General features: G+C 40.5%; 1 long non-coding RNA gene across 1 annotated transcript; it reads left to right on the top strand.

The window, feature by feature from the left end:
- Positions 1 to 5,184: 5,184 nt before the first annotated feature.
- LOC135771448 (uncharacterized) lies at positions 5,185 to 9,132 on the top strand. Its single transcript, XR_010542914.2, has 2 exons — positions 5,185 to 8,148; positions 8,259 to 9,132. It is a non-coding gene; the product is annotated as an uncharacterized lncRNA (long non-coding RNA).
- The last annotated feature ends 18,010 nt before the right edge of the window (positions 9,133 to 27,142 follow it).

Raw genomic sequence — 27,142 nt, 5'->3', positions numbered from 1 at the left:
GCTGGACTACTGTAATGCACTCCTCATCGGGATCTCTGGCAAAAGCATCCAGCAACTACAGTACATCCAGAACAGCGCTGCCAGAATCCTGATGAGGGTGCGTAAGTATGATCACATCACCCCCATCCTTAAATCTCTCCACTGGCTCCCTGTCTCATTCAGGATTGAATATAAGGTTTCCCTTCTGACCCACAGTGCATTCACGGACATGCCCCTCTTTACCTACAGGAACTCCTCACCCATCGCACCACTTCACGCACCCTCCGATCTGCAAATACAAACACTCTCAACATCCATAGAACCAAGCTCTGCAGCATGGGTGGTAGGGCCTTCTCATCGGCTGCTCCGAGATTATGGAATGCCCTCCCTGAACACCTGAGCGCACCACAAACTATTGATGTTTTTTAAAAAAACTTAAAAACATATCTTTTTAAGAAAGCTTTTTACTGAATGTTATTTTATGATTGCTTTTCTTTTAAAAACTATTTTATCTTGCATTTTTATATATTATATGCTTTGTAGCACTTTGAGATTGCTTTAATGTAAAGTGCAATACAAATAAAATGTATTATTATTATTATTATTATTATTATTATAGTTACCAGGGAAAGTAATATTATTACTGAAACTTGTTACTAGAAACTTGTTACTACCCAACACTGGTCCACATAAGAAGTAATGTTTCCCTTATTAAACACTAAGAAAACAATTTGCAGCATTACACATTTCTATTCTGCTTCTATTTTGTAGATATGCAAATGGATGTACCTTATGCAGGGAAACCCAGATCAAACAAAATTCACTTAAAAAAAATGTTGGGTTTAATAAAAAATATGTCAACGGGTTCCACGCAATTTGTTTAAGTAATCTCAAAAAACAATAATTTAGTTAATTTTACAAAAGATATTTAAGTAAACTTAACAAACCTTAGTATAGTCTACAAACAAAAATTGAGTTAATTGTACATGAAAAATGCAATTAATGATCACAATTTTTTTCATTCATTCATTCAGGCCCTTTGCGTCGAGAACGATGATTGGTGAGGCGCTTCAGTCTTCTACTGTTGAGGAAGTCTAAATACTGCAGGTGAGATCTTGAGGCACCAGATCTTATAGAGGAGCGCCACAATACTCAGTCAGCGGCAAGGTTTTCCCAGTTATCACTTGATAGACCGAACAACCGAAGGTCACGCTTCAGGACATCCTTAAAACGGAGCTTCGGGCGCCCGACTGGGCGTGGGGCATCAGCAATTTCGCCATACAGGATTGCTTTTGGTAACCGGTTATCATCCATCCGGTAGATGTGGCCAGCCCAATGTAAGTGGCGTGTGCGCAGCATAGTGTAGAGGTCTGTGCACTTGGTTGTAGAAAGGATAGCCGATTTTGGAACGTGATCCTTCCAGGTTATGCCGGTAATGGAGCGCAGGCAACGAAAGTGGAAGGTGTTCAGACGATGTTCGTGTCTGCGGTAGGTGGCCCACGTTTCACTGCCGTACAAGAGAGTGCTGAGTATACAGGCCTCGTAAACTTGAATTTTTAGGCGGAGAGACAGCGAGTTGTTCTTCCATACTCTCTCACTTAGCCTGCCGAAGGTTGTTGATGCTTTCCCAATACGGATGTCCAATTCACAGTCTAGTCTGTTAAAGGTGTCGACTGTGGAACCCAGATAGGTGAACTTTGAGACGTTTGTCAGTACACAGTTTATGATGGTGATTGTGGGTGAAAGCGTAGCAGGTTGAGCAAAGACCACTGTTTTTCCCAGACTGATCTTCAGTCCAAACTCCTCGCATGCTGCAGCAAAGGAGGAGCACAAAACCTGCAGCTCAGTCTCAGAGTTGGCAATGAAGACGGCATCGTCTGCATATAGGAGTTCCCGGATATGGACTCGTTGATCTTTGTTTTGGCGCGTAGTCTTGCCAGGCTGAAGAGATTGCCAGAGCTACGTGTGTGAAGTAGCACTCCAGATGGAACAGGGAAAGCTCGCGCAGGACAGCGGATAAGAATATGCCAAAGAGAGTTGGAGCTAGTACGCAGCCTTGCTTTACACCACAGAGAACTGGAAATTCCTTGGAGCGAGAGCCTTCAAACTGTATTGTTGCCTTCATGCTAACATGAAATTCTTGTATGATTTTCAAGAGTTTAGGAGGACAACCCAGTTGGCAAAGGATGGTAAAGAGGCCAGACCTGCTGACGCAGTCAAAAGCCTTTGTCAGATCGACAAAGACTGCAAACAAGGGCCGGCCTTGCTCAATGCATTTCTCTTGGATTTGTCGAACTGATAAAACCATGTCTGTGGTTGAACGACCAGGACGAAACCCGCATTGGCTCTCCGGGAGTATCCTGTTTGCAATGACCTGTATGCGTGGGAGGATAAGGCGGGCTAAGACCTTGCCGGGCTGAGAGAGAAGAGCTATGCCGCGGTAATTGTTGCAGTCACAGCAATCCCCTTTGTTCTTATACAGAGTAACTATGTTAACGTTACGTAATTCATCTGGGATGGTCCCTTCATTCCAGCAGATTGAAAAGAGGTGATGGAGTTCCACGGCAAGTGTGTTGCCACCGCTTGAAAAACTTAATTTTTAAGTTTTTTAAGATTCAGTTTTTGAAGCGTTTGAAACACCATACACGCGGGTGACACCTGCTGGTCAAAATAGTTAAGCAGCAAGATCTGTCCAAACATTTTACACTTTTTACAAAATAATAGCAAGATTGTTCTAAAAATAGGTTTTAAAGAAAAATGTATTATTTAATTTAATTAAGACATAATTAAAAGGGCATTTAATGTGTTTTTAGTTTTATTTATGGCAAACAAACCATTAAAACAAACTCCCTTTTTAATTATGCACACTTTTGTCATTAAATCTTGTAGTGGAGGACTTTTATTATGCTTTTATTTTCATATTATTATGTTTTATTTTTCATCCTATTTTTCATTTTTTAATAACAATCTGAAGCTCACAAATTGTGATTCATATGGAGATCATGTTTTTCTGCTAACGTACAGAATTATGCTCTTTCTGTCTTTTCAGCAAGTACAAATGTCCAAGGACTTAAACATCATGTGCAGTCCTATATGATAAGATAACGAATGAATCATTAAGCTAGAAACCCAGTAAACGGTAGAGTTTACTGAGAACAAGACATATGTTTTATGATGTCATTAGATTTATGTTTAACTGTTTGTTTCTTAATCAGTGACGAATTGAAGGTTGTTTCTCTAAATGACGTGGTAACTGATGATTATACGTGTTTCAGCATCTTGCTATAAATATGTGTTCAGCCTTGTAATCGGGGCTCTTAGGTTTTTAAACTTCTTGCACCATGGGGGTGAGAGCCTATTCTGCAGAATATATAAAATTCAGACAAAGAAAATTCTGTCGACAGTGTGTCTGTGTGATCCTTGACTTGGACTCTTAGTGAGTATTATTTGATGCGGCTAAAATTCCACGACAATAATGGCGACGAGGATGCGGATTCCACAGCTGTAGACTCCAGGTTTGGGAGAGACTGACTGATCACCCCTGAGACAAGAGGTCTCGGGCTCCGTACCCCAGGCCTAAGGGAAGGGAGAGTCTCAACCATTTCTGAAGTCAAAGCTGACGGAATCTGGAAAAGAACCGTTGTGGTGGCATCTGAATAGATAATACGGTAAGCGTTATTTCGTTCGTGACCATGGGTCAGGGTAATTCGAAAGGGAGTACAAAGTCAATGGATCTGGAAAATGGCGTGTATGCTCGAGTGATCAAATCAAAGGGCACGGGGGCGTTGGAAAGCGTAAAATCTGGGAGAAAAGGTATAATTTTCCTCCTAAAGGGACACTGAGTGTAAAAGCACTCACTTTATTAAGGGAAAAGATCATTGCGGATGGCAGAGAAATGAGAGCACAGAGTAAGATAAGAACCAAGGACGAACTGACTCAGACTAAGTCAGAGCTAAACATTAAGCAAATGTTTTTCCTACATCAGATTCATTACATGATGAACCTAACTTTCTTTTTTTTTCCCTCCTCCCTATGCACCTGCACGTACCCCACCTGGGGTACATTTCCAATTCACAAGGGTACCGCTTCTGGACGATGACCTCCAACCCCCTCCACAACGTCGCCCTCCACCACCACCTGCTCAACAAATCGCACAGATACAACAACCAGCTCAACAAGCCGCACAGATACAACAGCCAGCACGACAAGCACCACCTTCTGCACCCCCGCCACCGCCGATGCAAGAACTGCCACGTGGACCAGAATCAGAGATCATCCACATCCTTGACAGCACTTTTGAAGAGGACAAAGATGATGTTCAGATAAAGACGGAATGGGAGGCAAGGCCTAAGGAAACAGCAGAGAAGCCGTTCACCAGAGAAACAGCTATCTTCAGCTTTTGCCAAGATAGGAGAATGGGCACAGCCACAACATAACAACGCAATTTCTCTTCGCAAGGACAACGCTCCCGAGAGAACGGGCAGCAGAGAGAATGAGAGAAGAGGAGAGGAGATCCGAAAGAAAATGTTTGCTGGTATTGCGGACAGAAAGGACATTTGAAAAACAATGTTTCCATTTCCTGAAAACTAAAGGGACACCGGAATCCCAAGGGAGCACGGGAAACCTGCCGGTGTGTAAAGAAAGGGTGACTGAAGCCAGGAGGGGGAAGGGGAACATCGTACGGAGGCGGGTAAGTCCAATCTTGTTTTTTCTGCGGTTCAAATGCCATATTATCTGCTTGCTAATTCTGTTTTTTCTGATGTGTGTGAAAGGGAAAGAAACGCTCTATGCAATGAAGAACTTGCTTTGCTTGATGTTGAACGAGAGGCATACTCTAAACTGCCTCTCGAAGAAATAATGGTTGAGGGACAGGCTATGTTATTTATGGTGGACTCTGGTGCGACTAACTCTGTCATACGCAAAGATGAATTCCCATTTGTCACCTTGAGTGGGCAGTTTAACTCATCTATGAGTGCTACGGGGCATATAGTGAGGGAAGAATTTACTGCTCCACTCTGTTGTATGCATGACGGTAACAAGTTTATGCATATGTTCCTTTTATCTGACGCGTGTCCGGTAAACCTCATGGGGAGGGATTTGATGTGTAAAATGAATGCTAGCATCTTATGTAACAACCAAGGCCTGAATATTTCTTGTTGGGATCCCAGAATGTTGTCTATATCTATGTCTCTGTTAAATGTGTATGAATGGGCCTTTCTGAATGAAGAGTTGCATGCTGAAGGGAAGATAAGATTGCCACAAGCCAGCGAGGTCATTCCAGCTGAAAACATGCATTGCACAAGCTCATGTTGTTGACATAACAGAAAGAGAGTGGCAAGAGAGATGGTTTTCTGTAAAGACAGAGGGTTTTGACTTTAACCGATATATGCTGGAATGACTCATGGTGTGTGGCACTCGTTCAGTTGACAGGAAAGCAGGAACAAATTTTTGATTTTGACAATTCAGTACCCCACATCTCCATTGCAAAAAATACTAGTCAGCCGTTAGAAAAAGCAGGTGAATTTGCAAAGGCCTGCAGCGAGGCTGTTGATTGGGAACCATTGGCAGATAGCATACAGTTCTCAGAGCAGTTATCAGCACACAGAAGAGATTATGCTGCTTTTTCATGGCTGAGAGAGAGAGAGTTGTAATACAGAAAGCTGTTTCTGCAGATTTCAACTCACAAAACAGTTTGTCAGTACACATGACGTGTGCTAGTATTGATTTACCGCAAAAAGTTCTTGACAATGTACCTGATTACCTGTGGGCTAAAGACAAGTATGATGTGGGCTTGATTAAAGGGTGTGAACCAGTAACTATCACCCCAAAGAGTGATTATAGACCATGTAAACCCCAATATCCTCTGAAAAGGGAGGCGCTTGAGGGGATAAGGCCAGTATTTTAGGCCTTATTGGGATAATTATTCCCTGCCCACACTCACCTGTGAGAACACCCATTTTTCCTGTACAAAAGGTCAGGGATGCAGGTCAGCCCACAGAGTGGAGGTTTGTTCAAGATCTCCAAGCAGGAAATGCTGTGGTACAAGCAAGAGCACCTCACGTGCCAAACCCTTACACAATTCTCTCACAGATACCAGCTGATGGCCAGTGGTTTTCAGTGTAGTGGATATTTCAAGTGCATTCTTCAGAGTTCCTGTCCATTCTGATAGCCAGTTTTGGTTTGATTTTACATTTAAGGGGTATAGCGAGAGCCGCACTATTTACAAACTCTGCATTGCATTGTTCATTACAGACACTTGTGTTGGATGATGATGTTGCTTTATTGCAGTACGTGGATGACCTCTTGGTGGCGGCACCGACTCAGCAGTCGTGCACAGACAACACCATACGGCTGCTCACTCATCTAGCTGAGGAGGGCCACAAGGTCAACCCCAAAAAGGTACAGTGCTCTGTCCAGAAAGTAACCTTTCTAGGACACGAAATTACACCTATGGGTAAGTCTCTCTCTCCAAAGAGAATAGAGGCAATAGCTAACATACCAAAACCCATTACAAAGAAACAGGTGATGTCATTCTTGGGTATGACATCTTATTGCAGGACTTTTATTGCTAACTATTCTGAGATGCAACAACCATTGCATGATATGATTTATGAGAAACCTTTGGCACCATCAGAGAAGGTAGAATGGACAGAGAAGGCTGAAAAGGCATTTGTGGAACTAAAACAGACACTACAGCAGGCACCCACTTTAGGTTTGCCAGACCCAAAAAAGCCTTTTGTTCAAACTGTGGATGAAAGAAATGGCTGTATGACATCTGTTTTGTTACAAGAACATGGTGACAAGTTGAGACCAGTTGCATATTTTTCAGGACGCCTTGATGCGGTGGCCAGAGGCCTACCAGGATGTCTCAGGGCTTGAACAGCGCACATCTCACTTGTCTGCAGCAAGATGGCTGCGTTATTCCTGTGCATTGTTTCAGATGTCTAATGTCACAGTTGAAAGATGTACAGTGCTAAACCCGGCGACATTGTTACCTACACCTGATGAAGGTACACCACATTGTTGTTTGTCTGCCCTACGGGAAGTATGCACACCAAGGCCTGACCTTGCTGACACACCCATACCTAAATGCACTCTCACATATTATGTGGATGGTTCCTCTTCCAGAGATGACAGAGGCATAAATAGGATGGGGTGGGCAGTTGTGTCTGACTTTGAAGTAGTGAAATCCGGATGCTTACCACCTCACAAATCTGCAAAGGTGGCTGAATTGCATGCACTAACACAAGCTTGTCAACTTGCTACTAATCAATCTATAACCATTTACATTGACTGCTGATTTTACTGACAGTTTCTCTCCTATAACAAATTTTACTCCTTTCTCAAATAGCTGTGTGCAAATGCAAAGCACACACCAAGGAACAGGACGTGATCTCCAGAGGAAATGCACGCACGGATGCGGAAGCATCTCTCATGACTACTAACAAAAACGTTTCTCTTACACAGATTTCCCAGGAAAAGGAAGCCGAAACACCACAGGAGTCACTAATAAGCATGCAAACATTTTCTCTTCCAACAGAAATAGCTCTATGGAAATCGTGTGGAGCAACCAAAACTCCTGAAGGGATTTGGATGGGTCCAAATCAAAAACCTTGCTTACCTAAACATTTTTATTCCCATTTTGCTAGGTTGACACATGGGGACCACGGTGACATGCGATACTCTTAAAATGAAAATGACATGTTGCAATATTGTATTTCTATGTCCTCTGTATTTCAAAATATCTCCAAAGCAGGTTAAATCAGCCCTACCCCGTCCAGTAGAAGAACCATTACACAACATCAAACCAGTGGATTATGTGGTGGTAAAGAACCTCAGGAGGAAATCCTGGAAAGCCAGACGGTGGGAGGGGCCATTTCAGGTTCTGCTGACGGCTCACACCGCTGTGAAGGTCGTGGAGCGTGCCACCTGGGTGCACGTTGCCCATTGCCGGAGGGTTGGTCCTGGACTGCAAGGTGTAAACCAAAGGGAGGACGGCTAGTCGACTGCTACGGACCACTTTTTCGTATTGGTGGGAACCACAGATACCTGTATACTGCAAGTTTATACGAAGAACGACACGAGAGAACTGCAACAGCTCACAAAGTATTGGAGGACGACTCCAGTATTCTGGGTTTGGTTTGGACACACGCACACGACATCTTTAATGTGGGTAATCGACACGACGCTTGCAGCTTAATAACTGTAATTACAACACCAGCTTTGAGACCCCACATTAATTTAGACACTAAGATAATTTCATTCGAACAAGAAAGCAGGATAGCTTGGCACGACTGCACCGTGTGGTCCTACCAAACCCGAACCTACAAAGGAAATTAATCAACAAGGGCTCACGACCCCAACTCTAACTGTGCTCAGGGCTCACGACCCCAACTCTAACTGTGCTCAATCCGGAATCATCAAGGGCTCACGACCCCAACTCTAACTGTGCTCAATTTCTTCAAGAAAACGAACTATTTTTCTTCTTTCAAAAATGAGATTCATGATCATACTATGTGTGTGTGCATTTTTACTTTTGCAACTGCACAGAACTATATATACACTATGGTTAAGGGTAATAACCAGAGCTACGTAACGATGACAGTAAATGAAGTTATGAATAAATCATAAAAAGGGAGGAGTGTAGTGGAGGACTTTTATTATGCTTTTATTTTCATATTATTATGTTTTATTTTTCATCCTATTTTTCATTTTTTAATAACAATCTGAAGCTCACAAATTGTGATTCATATGGAGATCATGTTTTTCTGCTAACGTACAGAATTATGCTCTTTCTGTCTTTTCAGCAAGTACAAATGTCCAAGGACTTAAACATCATGTGCAGTCCTATATGATAAGATAACGAATGAATCATTAAGCTAGAAACCCAGTAAACGGTAGAGTTTACTGAGAACAAGACATATGTTTTATGATGTCATTAGATTTATGTTTAACTGTTTGTTTCTTAATCAGTGACGAATTGAAGGTTGTTTCTCTAAATGACGTGGTAACTGATGATTATACGTGTTTCAGCATCTTGCTATAAATATGTGTTCAGCCTTGTAATCGGGGCTCTTAGGTTTTTAAACTTCTTGCACCATGGGGGTGAGAGCCTATTCTGCAGAATATATAAAATTCAGACAAAGAAAATTCTGTCGACAGTGTGTCTGTGTGATCCTTGACTTTGACTCTTAGTGAGTATTATTTGATGCGGCTAAAATTCCACGACAATCTGTCTATAAAAAAGTAGACAAATGGTAGTGTTATTAGTCAGAAGGATGAATGTTTATGAACTTTTATAATAACACTGAACCGAGTTCACCTACACTGTTCATTAGTGATCAACTCCCCCTAGTGGTGAATCGTTGGATTTTCAAAACGTTTCAAAACAGTTATGACGTAATGAAAGGTGTGTTCGACTTCATGCGGTGCTGCGCAGACCGATTGGCGGCTGACTTGAAGCAGTGCATTCCGGTTAGTAATTTTGTCCGACTTCAGCTGGTGCTGCAGGCACGTGACTGTGTCATATGGTTTTTAAGTACCACTAGAGCGTTTCGAGAGTAGCCGGCTAGCTCAGCCGGTGCAGCTTCTCCAGAGCGGCTGCACGGAGTTGTGATGACGTAACAGCTTTACGTGATTGGTCGCCTCACTGAAGACAGCAATCACATGCGTTTCAAGTTTAATCCAACCTTTAGTTCCACTAATAAACATTATGAATTCATGTTTTAAAACAGGAAAAAACACTTTAATATGCTTAAATATGTTATATTGTGTCGTGTAATAAAATAAAAATGAAAATAACAAACTCTATTGGTATTTTAATAATATAGGCTTGTTTCCTGTTATTTTCGGGTATACAGTATAAGCAGCAATTCAAATATTCGATATAAAATGTTTCTGGTTGCAACTTTTTATTAAAAGGTTTGTTTTTATCAAATTCAGCATCTAATTCACTTCATTTGCGATTAAAAACAAGGAAACACCGCACACACGTCACTACAGCAAGCAGCAGGTGTCCGGCTTGACGGCTCCCTCTTCCGTTCCTCCCTCGACTGCAAGCGGCAAACCTCGCCGATTGGTCTGCGCAGCGCCCGATGATCTCAAACACACCTGAAGCCTAGTTTGGTAAAATCACGTGACTGGCCAGTTTGAAACAAGCTCCGAACCAATGATTCGAATCAAAAGATTCGTAAATGTTTCGAAGCCTCGTGAAGCGTGCTTCGAAATCGCCCATCACTACTGTGCTGTGTTTGGATAGTGCAGTTTAACGGGGCGGTAATATTATAATAAGATGTCCTTATGACATCATAAGGAGAGTCAAATTTCAATTATAACATTTTTCATGTATTTGCAGAGAATGGTTTACCAAAACTAAGTTACTGGGTTGATCTTTTTAACATTTTCTAGGTTGTTTGAATCACTGGGAACCCAATTATAGTACTTAAAACAAGATCAAAATTTAGCTTCTAGACCAAAGAATTCCAGAGTTTTAGGAATTTGAAGGTGCATATTACATTTTCACCCACCACACACACACTCAAAGGGGGGGGGGCAGTTAAAGGGTTAAACATGGAAAAAGTCAGATTTTCATGTCAGGGAAATGAGAAAAGAAGAATAAAGCATATAAAAGAGATACTCTATAAATGACACTGTATTGAAAAGACTGCTGTAATGCGTTTTGTTTTTTGTTTGTTTATTTGTTTCTACAGTTTACCTATTTCCTTAAAGCCGGTAACACTTTACAATAACAGTACATGAATAATCATGTACTAATACATAAATTAATAATCAGTTTAATATGAACTAATGATGAGTTAAGCTATTTACTAATCAATAACTAACCGTAACTATGTTATGAGTCATATGAATTCATGCATGAATTACACCCACCTTAACTACACATTAATACATGTTTGTTAGTTAATGCATTAATTAACACTTTGCGTACCCCATATCAAACAAGCTCTCTAGAAGAACGAAAATAACTTTTGTTAATGCAAAATGTTTAGGTTTGTAATGCAAAACTGTTTATACATTTGCTCCTGCAGCTGAGCTAAAAACATTGAATGGCACTGGATTTCTTGCAACATTTACAGTTAACCTTAAACATTAAATGTGCAATTATGGATTAATAATAAAATTAGTTCCACTGCTGCCATTAAGAGTGACAGACGCAATTCTTTTTAAATTTAAAATCAGTGTTAGTCTACAGACGATGGTTATTGTGTGAACTGGCTCGTCTTATTATCAAAATGCACATACAGTATCTGTCTTGTTCTTCTTTTAAGCCATTATTGTCATGGTTCTGCCTTCTTGTCCTTTGTTTAATCTAGTCTTGTGGCAGAATCATGACAGACCCATGTTTTGTGTGGGTTCACGTGGTCTCAGTATTGGTTTAATAGACCACGTGTTCCCTGTGTCTCGTCTCTTTTACCCCGCTCCCTTGTGATCCTCGTTTGTGTTAATTGTTTTCACCTGTTGTCCTCATCATTTGCTCCCCTATTTAAGTCCTTGTGCCCATTGTTCTGTCTACGTGCGTACTGTTTGTTCCTGCTGTGTTACTGTCGGATTCAAACCAGTTAAGCCAAGTTTATTTGTACTGTTTAACTAGTCCAGTTTAGTGTCTTGTTGTACTTAGTGTAGTCTTATCCTGTCAGTGTTTTGTAACTTAGTATCTTGTATATCCTGTTTGTTTTGCCCCCTCGTGGGTTTTCTTTTCCCTTTTGTTAATAAATTCCTGTATTGTGTGTACTCTCGTCTGCGCTTGGGTTCATCTGTCCCCAAACCCTCACAATTATTACCCCTTCCAAATGTCTGACCAATTTTTACATTTGCTCCTCTCCTTCAAAACCACCAAAAATTAGGATTTTGATGAGCTGAATTTGTATAGAATGTGTATTTGATAACTTTTTAACAGTGTACCCCTCTAAGAAAAGTCATTGTGTAGGGCCTACAAAATTATACATTAACAAGTCATTAATTTATGTTAGTTTATGAGTAGTTAATAATGATGTGCCCCCTCAAGTAAACTCATGACCTAATCATACATTAATAAATCATGAATTTATGTTAGTTTATGAGTAGTTAACAATGAGTTAGTAATGATGTGCCCTCTTAGTAAAGTCATGACCTTATCATACATTAACAAATAAAAATATAAGTTACGCAGTGGCGGGAGCAGAAAGTGTTTTTGATGAGTGGGCATCTATACATCTGCTGGCCAGAAAAATTCACATACTTTTTTTAACTTGCGTTAATTGGGAAGGTAAAATGACTGTATTTTCCGTCAGTTTTGTACATTTTACGATGGAATTACGTTATTCAATCTAACTGTATTACAATCGGCCGTCTCTCAAACAGAAGGCTGCATCCTCCGGAGGTTGGATATGCAGGCTGCATACGTCATTAAGCTTGGTTTATTTCAATTAAATAAGCATAACATTCGCAAGTCATAAGCATATTATAACGATTTACAATGAACTATTTAAGCATTGAGCATTTAGACACAGATTTCAGACACAGAACGAACCCAAATGCAGACATAACTAAAATGAATAATTTATTGACAAACAGGGGAAAACAAAAACCCACGAGGGGGTAAAACAAGACAGGATCACACTAAACTAATATAAAACTAAACATGAACCAACATTAAACTACAGATAACAAACTAGACTAATATACTCAATACTCACAATGCAAGACTCTAGAACACGACAGGGATGGTAACAAGACGAACACGCACTGGACAACAAACACAAGCACTCTAAAATAGGGAGAAAGAAAATTACATACACCTGGAAATCATTACAAGTAAGGGATCGGGGAAAAAGTGACGAGACCCGGGAAATGCGTGGTCAGAATAAACCAATACTAAAACCACACATTTCCCACATAAAACATGGTACTGCCAGGACCCCGAACACAAAGACTAGATGTAATAAAACACATGATTTCAAACGGGTCCTGACAGAATGAAAAAACATAATGTATTTCCATGAATCTGATTGGGTGGGCAAGCTGTAAATCCACCCGTAGATCCACCCCTGGCTGAACGCTGATCCTGATACAATGCGAAAAATTAATTAAACAATAATTAAAATAACATCAAGATAACATTTTAACAGCTTTCACAAATAAACTGGTATGATTGACGGTTTGATGGTCTTTATACTTTACATTTGATTTTGTGACTTTGGTTAACATGTTTGTCATTTCTGAGGAATAGTCAGAATGATTTTAACTGAAATATTTTGACAGCGCTAAAAGCAGCAGACCACAAGTGCAACGAGCGGACAGCCTGTTGTAGGCCGTAACTGTCAGGATCCTGCTGGAACCTTGTCTTGTTTTAATAATTAGTCCAGTATGGCAGGGTTCTGACAGTACAATGTTTTATGTGGGAAAGCGTGGTCTAATGGTGCGTTCCAGGCAGGTTTTTAAACCCGTGAGTTACGACTTCAAAACCACGACTCACGACCTTATGCGTTCCAGGCAGCCCGTAACTCGTGTTTTTACAACCTTCTACCGGTGAAAGTGCACTGGAACGGCAGTCAAACCCGTGACTTCCCACCCGTGAACTCGTACTAGATCGATGTACTCCCAGTTCAGAGTCGTGAGGCGTGGTTTTGAACTCGTGAGTTACGGGTTACGGGTTGCCTGGAACGCAGCATTAGTATTATTGTATTAGACCACGTTTTTCCCGTGTCTCGTCACTTTCACCCCGCTCCCTTACCTGTTATTATTTTCACCTGTTCCCCTCATTAGTTCTCCTATTTAATGTCAGTGTGTTTGGTGTTTGTTGCTTGTCCATTGTCTGAACTACCTGTGAGTATGTTGTTGTGTATGTCAAACCTAGTCAAGTTATTTGTAGTCTAGTTGATGTCCTGTTTTTATTTGTTGTGAGTCTAGTCCAGTCAGTGAATAGTGTATTTTGGTTGTTACATTTTACCCCATCGAGGGTATTGTTTTTCTGTTTATTTAATAAAGTTCAGTGTTTTGTTCAACGACTGTCTGCGCCTGGGTTCGTGTCCTGCATTTCCTGACAGATGGACAAGCCAAAGCAGAACCCAGCAGACAGAGCCCGTTGGGCTCATTCTTTGTTTAGCTGTCGCCAAAGGGGAAGAAGCAGCAACATTGTTGTCGAGGAGTTTTTGTGGGCAATGGGGAGCACTGACTTTAACGAGGCAGAACTTAAAACCATTTTTAATAGTTGCCTCGATGAGCCTCTCAGACCGAGCGAGCTTAGTATGTTGAGACCCCTGGGCTTAATAGACATGATGAACTATGTTATGAACCGACCTAAGCCCAGGGTCTCAGCCGAGGCCCCATCCCCAGACTCTTTGCCATCTATCCCGGAGGGCCGTGTCGTGGGAGTGATGACTCCGGGCGAACCAACACCCACCTCTCCGAACCCAGAGAGCTCCTCCCCACCTGTCAGCCTCTGTGGAAAGCGAGAGAGGAGGATCTCCTGGGAGTCTACGTCCGGGGGGTCCTCCTCTGAGAGTGTAACGCCCTTCACAGTGCCTCCCTCTCTTCCTACACTCTCTGCACCCCGGCCAAAGAAGAAGAAGAGGAAGAAAGGGTCCTTGGGTCTCCAGCCGGCTGCAGCCTCCCCTGTCTCGTCTCCGCTGCCGCCCTCAGCGCCCCCTGTCATGGTCCCTGTCTCGTCTCCGCTGCCGCCCTCAGCGCCCCCTGTCATGGTCCCTGTCTCGTCTCCGCTGCCGTCCGCAGCGCCCCCTGTCATGGTTTCTGTCTCGTCTCCGCTGCCGGCCACAGCACCCCCTGTCATGGTCCCTGTCTCATCTCTGTTGCCGGCCGCAGCGCCCCCTGTCATGGTCCCTGTCTCGTCTCCGCTGCCGGCCGCAGCGCCTCCTGTCATGGTCCCTTTCTCGTTTCCGCTGCCGGCCGCAGCGCCCCCTGTCTTGGCTCCTGTCTCGCCACCTCTTCCAGCCGCAGCGGCCCCTGTCTCGCCTCCTGTTGTGGTCTCGCCGCCTGCAGTGCATCTTGTTGCGGCTTCCCAGCCCACTGCAGCACCCCCTGTTATCCTTGCCCCAGCACTGCCACAGTTTTACCCTTCTGGACCCGCCTCTCCCCAAGAGACCCGTCAAGTCAGCCTGGACTCCATCCTCGGCCATACCCCGGGGATCAAGGACTCACGCCCCTTCCACCCAGTCTGGACCACCACCTATTAACTTTGTTATTCCCCCGCCCCCCCTCCCTTGTGTGTTATTTTTATTGTCCCTCCCCAACCCATTTATTGTCATTCATTGTTTGCCATTGTTATTATGTCATGTTTCATTGGGTCTTGTCCTGTATGCAGTCTGTCTTGTCTTGTGTCTCTCCTTGAGGGTCGCCAGGTGGCGTCCCTTGAGGGGAGGGTACTGTCAGGATCCTGCTGGAACCTTGTCTTGTTTTAATAATTAGTCCAGTATGGCAGGGTTCTGACAGTACAATGTTTTATGTGGGAAAGCGTGGTCTTAGTATTATTGTATTAGACCACGTTTTTCCCGTGTCTCGTCACTTTCACCCCGCTCCCTTACCTGTTATTATTTTCACCTGTTCCCCTCATTAGTTCTCCTATTTAATGTCAGTGTGTTTGGTGTTTGTTGCTTGTTCATTGTCTAAACTACCTGTGAGTATGTTGTTGTGTATGTCAAACCTAGTCAAGTTATTTGTAGTCTAGTTGATGTCCTGTTTTTATTTGTTGTGAGTCTAGTCCAGTCAGTGAATAGTGTATTTTGGTTGTTACATTTTACCCCATCGAGGGTATTGTTTTTCTGTTTATTTAATAAAGTTCAGTGTTTTGTTCAACGACTGTCTGCGCCTGGGTTCGTGTCCTGCATTTCCTGACAGTAACGTTTACATCCACCTTCCTTTTGATTTTGCAATCTACATTGACAAGCACACAAAAATAGAGAACAATTATCTTACATAATAAAATACTTTAACTACCTGCTATCTTGGTATTGTGAGCACATGAATTGAAAAATATCTTTTGTTTCTAAAATTATAAGTGGAACATTTTATGCATCTTTATTTGACCTCAAACAAAGCATCAGATCCTGCGAACCGTTGGGAACCACTGTTCTAGAGCATGTTTGATTTCGGTTACCCAAAGTGTTAATTAGTGCATTAACTAACAAACATGTTTTCATGTGTAGTTAAGGTGGCTGTAATTCATGCATGAATTCATATGACTCATGACATAGTTATGGTTAGTGATTAATTAGTACATGGCTTAACTTATCATTACTTCATATTAAAGTAATTATTAATTTATGTATTAGTACATGATTATTCATGTACTGTTATTGTAAAGTGTTACCCACAAGGGTTTAACATCATATTTTTGTAGGGGTTTTTTATTCAAACTCAAAATGAGAAACATTGTGGATTTATTTTCACAGCTTTCTTTGCTCATATTTACCAAGGGGGCTAATATTTTTGTTCACAGCTGGTACCTTAAAGGTAAACATCTCTAATAAAATGGTACATAGGACCTTTTTTTCTGGGTGTGTAAATCTTCAAATTGTCTTGGCCTGCATTAAGACTGTGTTTAAGTTAATTGATTTGTATTAGAAATTAAACATCTGAGACAATATAATACAATATATTTTTGATGGTCCAAGATTTTCGAACTTGTATAGGACCTGGAGGTACCTTATTTATTTAAAATGTTTTTCATTGAATAATCTCATAAAGAAGCATTCTTTTATAAATTGGAAATATTAAACAAATAATTGTAAATTTCAAACTTGTAAACTTTTAGGGAAGCAGGCTCTTGTTCCTGAGAGCTATTGAACAAAAGGATTTTGCATTGAAGAATCCAACAGAGAACTGTGTTATTCTAAATTGGACATATTAAGCCAAAACTTTACATTTCACCCTTGTAAAATGTTCTTCAGGGTTCAATACACATTTCCATCTTGTTTTAGAGTAGCAGGTTATTCTTAATTTGACATATTAGGCCAAAACTTTATATTTAACCCTTGTAAAATATTCTTGAGGGTCCAATACATATTTTCCATCTTGTTTTAGAGTAGCAGGTTCTTGTTCTTAAAGGTGCCCTTCCTCTGTCGTTTTTATTGCTTTATACTGTTGTCTGAGGTCTACTCATGACGTTTGCATGGTTTTTACATCCAAAAACATCAAAAGCAATAAGTAATAGGCCATTTTGTACCCTGATTTTGAGGCTGGTTAGAGAAATGATCCGTTTTAATGGGCGGGCTGCATTGACGACTTGGAAGTAAACGCCCACTGCTATGATTGGATAACAGTTTTTCGTTCAAACTAACTTTCAATTTAATCTCATGTGTAATCAGTTTAATGTTAAGTGAGTGTCTTAAGACACGGTGTCTTTGTTTACACACATTATCACAAACCCTTTTGACACACACACGCGTGTCTTTTATCGTAAACCCACGCACAAAAACACACACACACACACACGTGTCTTTTATCGTAAACCCACACACAAAAAACACACACAAACACACACACACACAAGCGTCTTTTACATAAACCCTTCGACGCGCGTGTAACGAACGCACAAACACACACATATGTCTTTTATTACATTTGATGCGTGTGCATCATGAATTCGCGTGAATCGCGTCCCTCTGAAGAGAAATCCTGGCCGCAACTGATAACACATAGTACTGTACTAAAGTGTTTTAGTTTACTCACACAAACACGCGTGTCTTTTATCATAAACCCTTTCAAAGTGTCTGCAGCATGAATTCGCGTCCCTCGGAAGAGAAAACACCGGCCGCCACAGTGACACATAAGACTAAGAGTTTTACTCACATAAGCTGCGCCATTCTGTGCGGATCCAATATTGATGGAGGAGCATTGGTTTTTAGTCTCTCTTCAAATCCAGCGTTCTTCTGAACATCCAAACATGTAGCAACTGTTATGATTCCCTCGTTTAATAGAAATGATGTCTCGACGAAAAACAATGGCCTGAATATGGTACGGTTGACGTTTAGCCATCCTTGCTGTAACTTGTTATGAAAACTAACTCAACTACACATAATATGTGGGCGCGGTTTCAAGTTGAAGAGCTCATGAATAGCAATGACCACGATTATGTCCACGTCACACTGATCAGCTTTTCTAACTGACCTGATTTCTCCGCTTATTTCTTTTCAGTGGCTAGAGCTGACAGAGGAGGTGGAAGTTAATTTTCACATTCATGACACAACACAAACACATATGGACCTAACACATATCAAAAAATACAAGTAAAAACGGTTTTATGTGGAAGGGCCTCTTTAAGAGCTTTCGAGCCAAATGATTTTGCATTGAAGAATAAATTGGACATATTAGGCAAATAATTGGTCATTTTAAACTTATAATATGTTCTTTGGATTGAAAAAGGTGCTGTGATAAATAATCAATTCTAAGCAAATAATTGTACATTTGAGAGTTGCATGTTCTTTGAAGTACAATGCTGATTTCCCATCATGCTTTTGACCAGTGAACCCATTGTTTTTAAAGTTATTGAAAAAATACATTTGCATAGAGAATTCCCATAGAGAAATGTGCTGTCATAAATAATCAATTTAAGCAAATAATTTTATTTTTGAGAGTTGTAATATGTTCTTTGGAGTACAATGCTGATTTCCCATCATGTTTTTGAGCAGTGACCATACTGTTTCTAAAGCTATAGGAAAAAATAGAGTTGCATACAGAATTCCTACAGAAAACTGTGTTATTATAAATTGGACATATTAAGCAAATAATAACATTTTCCAACTTGCTTTGGAGGAGTAGGTGCCTCCCAGACATGGGGATTTGTGACTTGATGACTTGGACTCGAGTCGACTTGAGTCGCTATTTTTGTGACTTGTGACTTGACTTGACAAAAAATAAAATTTGCAGATTTTGGTTGGTAAGTGTAATCTTACGAAATTATCACTATTAAATGCATATTAACAAAGTTATTGAACCCAAAAGTCTGAATGTCTGAATATCAAACCAACTTTACAGCAGTTACCATGTGGACGCTTTTCAAGAGTGATAATGTTAGGCTAACTAAAGCTTTTGCATTGTTTATTAAGTTTTGGATTTTTAAAAAACTACTTCATGTGTTGATGAGATACTAGCTTTGTTCAGGTTGTCAAAGCATTATTGGAAGTAAGCTAATTTGTTTAGCTTAAATATGCAATGTACTGCACAAGTAAACAGTGAAAATAACTTTCATATAGCGTGAATAAACTAGTACAAACACATGTTTTATCGTAAACATATATAGACAAAAAGTTGTTCCTTTATTTTAGGAGTGACAAAATAACCTCTTAATAGAAGAAAAGTTGAAGATTTCAATATTTTCTGAAGGGAGCTACAGACAGAGATGTAAACTCAGGCGAGTTGAGAGCATATTAACTCACTTTATATTAGGGGTGCAACGGATCACAAAACTCACGGTTCGGATCACATTACGGATTTTGAGGCACGGATCGGATCATTTTTCGGATCAGCAAAAAAAAGTATGGGAAAAATCTAATAACAAATCAAGAAATTACAAACATTTATAAAAAGAACAAGGTTGCACATTAAGTAAGGTCTAAAATCATTAGTTACAGAAATCAAATGAATAATAACACTGCATTTATTGTATTAATTAAATGTAATTATTATTTTTTTAAAGCTTCAGAAGTGATTTTCTCTTTGTCTTGGGTTCTTTGATTAACATTAATGACACAGACTTAAGTAGGTCAATTGAGCTTACTGTCTCTTTAAGACCAAATATGCACAGACTGCATCTCTCCGTTTGTGCACTACCGAGTCCCCTTAAACGAGCGCACAGACACAGACAGAGGGCGAATTACAGACGGCGCAGCATTACAGTCGTCCCACATAAAAACGTTACGTTGTTTTTCATTGCTCTATTAGCCAAATGTATTTTAATACACTACAGTATGAGAGAGAGTAGCGCAACTCTCTGAAATTTAAACATCAAGAGATCTGATCTTTGAAGGATGATGTCTGACTCGAGCTGGACCGGACGCATTCAACCGCACGCGTGCGTTTGTGCGTAAAGTAAACTGATCACTTTAGCGCCGTTTTGCAGTTAAAGGAACAGTATGTAGGATTGTGGCCAAAACTGGTATTGCAATCACAAAACGTGTGGCTAAAACTGGTACTGCAATCACACAGCTGGTGGCCAATATACCAAACGACAACATAAACATCAGTTGAGGGCTGCAACTCCACTTTTTAAATGACAATATCTTGGCCGGACCGCTGTTGTGAGTGATATGAGTATTTGAAATGAAAATGATTTCTTAATGTCTAGTGACATTTCAGGGCCATTTAATGATTAATTGATATAAATTTCTTACATACTGTTCCTTTAAACTGTTTAACTCTTTCACCGCCAGCGTTTTTAAAAAAAGTTGCCAGCCAGCGCCAGCGTTTTTCATGATTTTCACCAAAGTTTAATGCCTTCCAGAAAATTTTCTTCTTTAAATATATAAACATACAATATACCAAATGAAAGAACAGACCCTCTGCTTTCAAACAAAAAAAACCGTTTCATCCTACCTTTAGTGGTTCTTTTGCAATCAGCTTTTGAATATGGGTAGGTTTTTGCAAAAACACCATATTTTGAGCAAAAAGCAGAGATAATTCCATTTTTATGACGGACTTTTCATAGAGATCCGATTCAGAGCGATTTTTAAAACAGACACGGACATGCAGCAGCTTGCCATAGGGCAATACTTCCGGTTTTAAAAAGTTGCGGAAGGGCGCCACCTGGTGGATAATAGCGGTATTGCGGAAAGACGGAAAATCTCGTCATTGGCGGGGAAGCGTTTTCTCTTAATTGACGAGATATCTCGTCAATGGCGGGGAAAGAGTTAAAATCACTTGAATGTTAACATTTGCAAACCTTTATTACACTTACAAATGATAAACTTTCCCTATTTAAATTTGCGTATTAATCCGCGAATCACATGCGAGCCGAACCGTGGGTCGTGATCCGTACGGATCACGGATCAACTGCGATCCGTTGCACCACTACTTTATATGCACTTTTTTCACAACATATTACCATGCATCTTGTCATTTTTCTGCGTTTATTGCAGTTATTCTAGGAAGGTTTTCCAAACGTGAGTGGCACCATGTGAGCAATATTAAATGAACCAGTAAACCTAAAAACATAGACTCTGTTATATTTTGTATACTATAATTTTCTTTTCAGTGTTTCACATCCTTTTAATCAATATTGATTGCTTTGTGACAAATTGCATGTTATGTTTGTAGATTTTCCATGCTGATATCCGTGCAGCAGAGTTGAAGCAGATCTGTCAGAAAACATCTCTAAGGTGCTATGAATCTCATAACTAGTAAGTACAGAGCCGGCCCAGCCACTAAACGACACTTGCAATTGCAAAGGGCCCCGTGGCCAGCAGAGGGCCCCGTAGAGTCACTGCCAGCTAGTGGTTGAAAAAAAATTATACATCAAAAGTAACAAAGTAAATAAAAAGAAATGGATATACAGCGCTCTTTATCAGGCATCATGATACGCACAGTTGTTATTTATTTAGTTCTTTATTATGGTGAGTTCTCCGCTAATCTTGACCATGACTGACCCTATGATGTCACTCATCACCTGATCATTGTCTGTCAGACTACGCTTGTTTGAGATGCAGCTCGCCTTGCCTGGAATTTAGACGAGAGCAGACGGCTGCATCGAGGGGAGGAGTGAAAAAACTGTAGGCAAGCGGACGCTTCCTGAATCTCGCTGTGTTGTGGACTGCAAACGTCGGCAATGGAAGAGATCGCGTTCGCGTATTTTATCGCGGATTAAATAGATGCAACTGAAATACCAACAAATGCATTTACATTAAGATGTTTATAAGGAGAATCAACAAAGGTGCACTGTTCATTACTGGAAAAGGCTACTTAGTAAATGTTGGGATGTAATCTAAGTATAGTGGTAATATAAATTTGTTTTTGTGTGAAATATAAACTGCTCACAGTACAAATTATTCAACACCAATACAAAAGTTTAAAGGAATTAATAAAAAATATGAATGTCATAAGTCAAGAACAAGTTGAAAAACGCATCTGGCGCTGATCACCAGTTATGTGGAGTATGATTTTAACAGGGTATGAGAGGGAATAACATAAGAGTAAAATATTATTAAAAGATTGAAAACAGATGTAATAACCAGGTTCAAAATATTGTTGGAATAGTGTGATGGAATGAAATAGACAGAGTCAGATATTATGATTTCGTTGTCTTTAGTGAAATATAAGATATATATATTCTTGAAAAAGTAGTAAACACCATACAATGGTGTGAAAATTTGACATTTACAACATTTGACAAATAAACAAAAATAATAGAACACTGGAGAGAGAGAAACGAAAGCGGAGCCAAAGCAATAAAACAATCAAAACATAACACACTCTAACTTATACTCTTAATAAATCTTATCTAACAAAATAAACCATAAATAAAAATCGGATATTAATCTACACTGACTGCAAAACATAAATACAAAAATAGCATCCGCTTCTTACCTGGTGTTTCTAACAGAAATAAACTAGGTGATGCGAAATGTATGTCACGTGACAATGTAACCTTTTTCCCTTCTCTCCGTGCCCAGGAAGAATCAGTCGAATCACTCTTTACACAGGTAGAAACACTTCATTACTTTTGCGATCAGAACATTTACTCAGACAATTACTAAAGAGCCAGATAAACAAGAGGTAGCGTGAGAGGTGAACTCCGAGCATGCGCTGTTGTCCTTACGCGACTTCCGGGTTTTTATAAAGGACAGGTGAGCATTGATTGGCTGTAACGGTGAAGTGATGATGATGATTGACATGATGGATAGCCAATCACAGACCTAAGAATGAGATAGAAGTGAGACATCAAGAATGGGGAGAAAAACATTTCAAAATAAAAGTCGGCCGTATTATATGACTATTAACGGCCGTAACACCCTCACCCTTAAGAACAAACATACATTTAACAAAGTTTGACACCTCACAAAATTCACAAATAACTTTGATCACTTTAGACTCGAGATAAAGCATCTGCCACGACATTATCCACACCTTTCTTGTACTTAATCTCCAAGTTATAATTCTGGATGATGAGAGCCCATCTCATCAATCTCTGGTTTTGATTGTACATTCTCATGAGAAAAGTCAATGGATTATGGTCCGTGTAGACCACTACAGGAAGAGACGAAGAACCAACATATACCTCGAAATGTTGAAGTGCCAACAATAGAGCTAGAGCCTCTTTCTCTATTGTGGAGTAGTTATATTGACTCTTACTGAATTTTTTTGAGAAGTAACAAATAGGATGTTTAATACCCTCTTTGTCCTCTTGCAAAAGTACTGCACCTGCTCCCATCTCACTGGCGTCGACTTCTAACTGAAACACAGTGGAAAAATCTGGGGCAGACAGCACTGGCTCACTACATAACAAAGTCTTGATGCTATCGAATGCAACTTGACATTCGAAAGACCATTCAAAAGCCTTCGAAGGGCTAAGTAAAGCAGTCAATGGAACAGCTACAGAAGAAAAATTACGGCAGAAACACCGATAATACCCGGCCATACCTAGAAAACGACGCAACTCGCGTCGAGTTCTTGGAACTGGGAATTCACTTATTGCAGCAATTTTTGCTGTAACTGGTCGAACTTGTCCTTGTCCTACCCGTTTACCCAAATAGGTTACTGTAGCCTTACCAATATCACATTTCGCAAGGTTTAAGGTCAGTGATGCTCTTTTGAGACGCTTAAACACAGTTTCCAATAAAGAAATATGATCTGTCCAACTCTGAGAATACACAATCACGTCATCAAGGTAGGCCCTACAGTTAGGAACATCTGCTAGTACTATATTGATTAACCTCTGAAAAGTAGCTGCAGCATTTCTCAAGCCGAAAGCCATTACTTTGTACTGCAGAAAACAGTCTGGTGTCACGAAAGCGGAGATCTCAGAAGCCTCAGGAGTCAAAGGAACTTGCCAGTAACCTTTAAGAAGGTCCAGTTTGCTGACAAATTTAGCTGAACCTATGCTGTCAACACAGTCTTCCATTCTGGGCATAGGAAAACAGTCAGGAACAGTCACTGCATTAACTCTACGATAATCAGTACAGAAGCGTTTAGTGTTATCAGGTTTCTGCACTAATAAACAAGGAGAGCTCCAAGGGCTAATACTAGGCTTTGCCAACCCTTTCTCCAGTAAATATTCAGTTTCTTGTTTCATGATAGCCCGTTTTGTAGCATTCACTCTATAAGGGTGTTGTTTGATAGGCTGAGCCTTGCTTAGTTTAATATCATGACACAACACGTTGGTTAACGTAGGAGCATCGCCTAAAATAGAAGTAAACTTCCCAAGTAGTTCAACCACATCCTGCCTTTGCTTAGCACTAAGATGAGCTAGGAAGTTTTGCAAATTTGCAAGCAATTCAGAGTTCGATAACCTAGCAGATAATGGTGCAGTATCAGATTCGGCCTCCAAAAGACCATCACCCTTAGTATCTTCTTGTTCTTCTACAGTACTCACATCACACGCCACTCCTACAGGTAAAACGCCATCACCAGCCTTTTCTGCCACAAGAGAATTTGTGCTTTCCCTAGAGTAATAAGCTTTCAGCATATTAATATGGCACAAACGTTTTTGACGTTTCCTGTCTGGAGTTTTTACAATGTAATCAGTTTCACTTTTCCTTTCTAGGATCTCATAAGGTCCAGAAAATCGTGCAGATAATGTAGACCCTGGAATAGGAAGTAAGACCAATACTCGATCACCAACTGCAAAACATCTGCTCACAGCTTTCTTGTCGTAACGCAGTTTCATTTCACCCTGAACTTTAGACAACGATTCACGAGCTTGTGAACAGGCATTGTACAGTCGTTCTCTGAACTTACTTACATAATCAAGCACATTTACTTTCCCAGAATTCTCAACTCCTAGCATCCTTTCTTTTAGGGCTTTTAAAGGACCTCTTACTGTGTGACCAAAAACCAGCTCTGTAGGGCTGAATTTCAGAGATTCCTGTACAGTTTCACGGATGGAAAATAAGAGCCATGGCACTCCTTCCCACTCGTTCCCTGTCTCAGTACAGTATTTTCTCAACATTGCCTTTAATGTCTGGTGAAATCTTTCTAACATTCCCTGACTCTGGGGATGATAAGCACTAGAAATTCGGTGTGTAATATTGAGTGACGCAAAAACCTGTGAACACAATTTGGAGAGGAAATTGGTTCCTTGATCTGTTTGTACCACCTTAGGTAAGCCAAAAGTAGAGAAGAACTTTGTCAAAGTTTTAACAACCACTTTGGCTGTAACCTTACGCAGCGGAAAAGCTTCAGGGTACCTAGTCGCTGTACACATAACCGTTAGCAAAAATTGATTGCCAGATTTAGTCTTGGGCAAGGGACCCACGCAATCCACGATCACATGCTCGAAAGGTTCTCCCAGCACCGGGATTGGCACTAAAGGTGCCGGTGGAATACCCTGGTTAGGTTTTCCTGTGAACTGACAAATATGACAGGTTTTACAATATTGTGCTACATCCCGCTTAAGACCATACCAAAAGAAATGCTGTAAAATGCGATTATATGTCTTAGTTATCCCTAAATGTCCTGATAGTAGGTGGTCATGAGCCAATGACAGCACCTGAGAACGAAAAACAGTGGGCACTACAATCTGAAAAACTTCATTCCACTCATTTTCAGCTGAATTACTTTTACGCCACTTTCGTACAAGTAAACCATCAATAATTAAGAATTTAGCATTCTCAGATTTCTCATTACTCACTGCTCTGAAACATTTAGTTAACGAGGGATCGTCTTTCTGGGCCTCTATGAGTTTTTCACGAGTAACAGTTAATGTTAACGGGTCACTCACTATGAACTCCTTCACCTTGCCTTTGTCATCAGATTTTGTCTCTACGACTTCCTCAGACACGTCATCTGCACACAAGAAAGAATCAGATAAAGAAATTTCCTCTACTTTCTTAGCTTGAGACCGTGTGACAACACAGGCAGGAAAAGCACTCGGATATTTCTCAAATAGTTCATCAGATTTAGATTGACTTAGTGGAGTGTCTACCACTTCCAGTAAGGGTATTACCCTTCCCCCAGCTAAATTATTACCCAAAATGAAGGAAACTCCCTTCACTGGTAATATTGGTCGTACCCCTACCTCTACAAAATCAGTCACCAAGTCTGACTGGAGATGAACACGATGCAAGGGTACCTTCATGATTTCCATGTTGAAACTTTGCACTAATCTGCTTGATCCCACTGATGATTGATCTGAAAAAGATAGTACATCAGCACATACAAAAGACTGTGCAGCACCTGTGTCCCGCAACATCTGGATTTCCACCTGATCTTCCTTATTACCCGTAAAAGAAATAAACCCTTTAAGTAGGAAAGGCAAAAAGCTAGGGTCTGGAATGTCGTCCTTCTCAGAAAGTAAATCTGAATCCACAGATTTCACAAATGCTACCTCTTTCTTCTGACCCTTCGGTTTGTGTTTCAAAGCTAGACAATCTGCTATTACATGTCCCCTTTTATGACAATAAAAGCAGTCTCGAGTTTCTTTAAACTTCTCACCCTCTGGTTTAGCTATATGCGTAGTTACTGGAGATTTCAGTATGGAACTCTTTTCAGTATTAGTCACATGAAAAACATTTTTGTGCATAAGCACGAACTCATCTGCCAGCACAGAAGCCTCTGAAAGTGTTGACACCTTCTGCTCATTTAAGTATAGCACTATCCGTTCAGAAAGGCACTGTTTAAAGTCTTCAAGGAGTAAAAGTTCTCTAAGAGAAATAAAGTCATCAGCTTTACTAGAAACACACCACCGGTCAAAGAGAACTGCTTTTTCTCGTGCAAATTCTACAAACGTTTGTGTAGCATTCTTCTTGCGATTACGAAACTGTTGTCTGTAAGCTTCTGGCACTAGTTCATATGATCTAAGAATGGCTGTCTTCACTACATCATACTTAAGACCATCTTCTAAAGATAAAGAGGCATATACCTCCAATGCTTTGCCAGACAATTTACATTGAAGCAATATTGACCAAACATCTTTCGGCCACCCCAAGGATGTAGCTATCCTTTCGAAAGCATTAAAATAGCTATCCACCTCTGATTCCCTAAAATTAGGCACTAAAGC

This window comes from Paramisgurnus dabryanus, chromosome 8 (assembly GCF_030506205.2).
Source record: "Paramisgurnus dabryanus chromosome 8, PD_genome_1.1, whole genome shotgun sequence".
NCBI classification, from domain to species: Eukaryota; Metazoa; Chordata; class Actinopteri; order Cypriniformes; family Cobitidae; genus Paramisgurnus; species Paramisgurnus dabryanus.
This window is presented reverse-complemented; position numbering and strand designations above follow the sequence as displayed.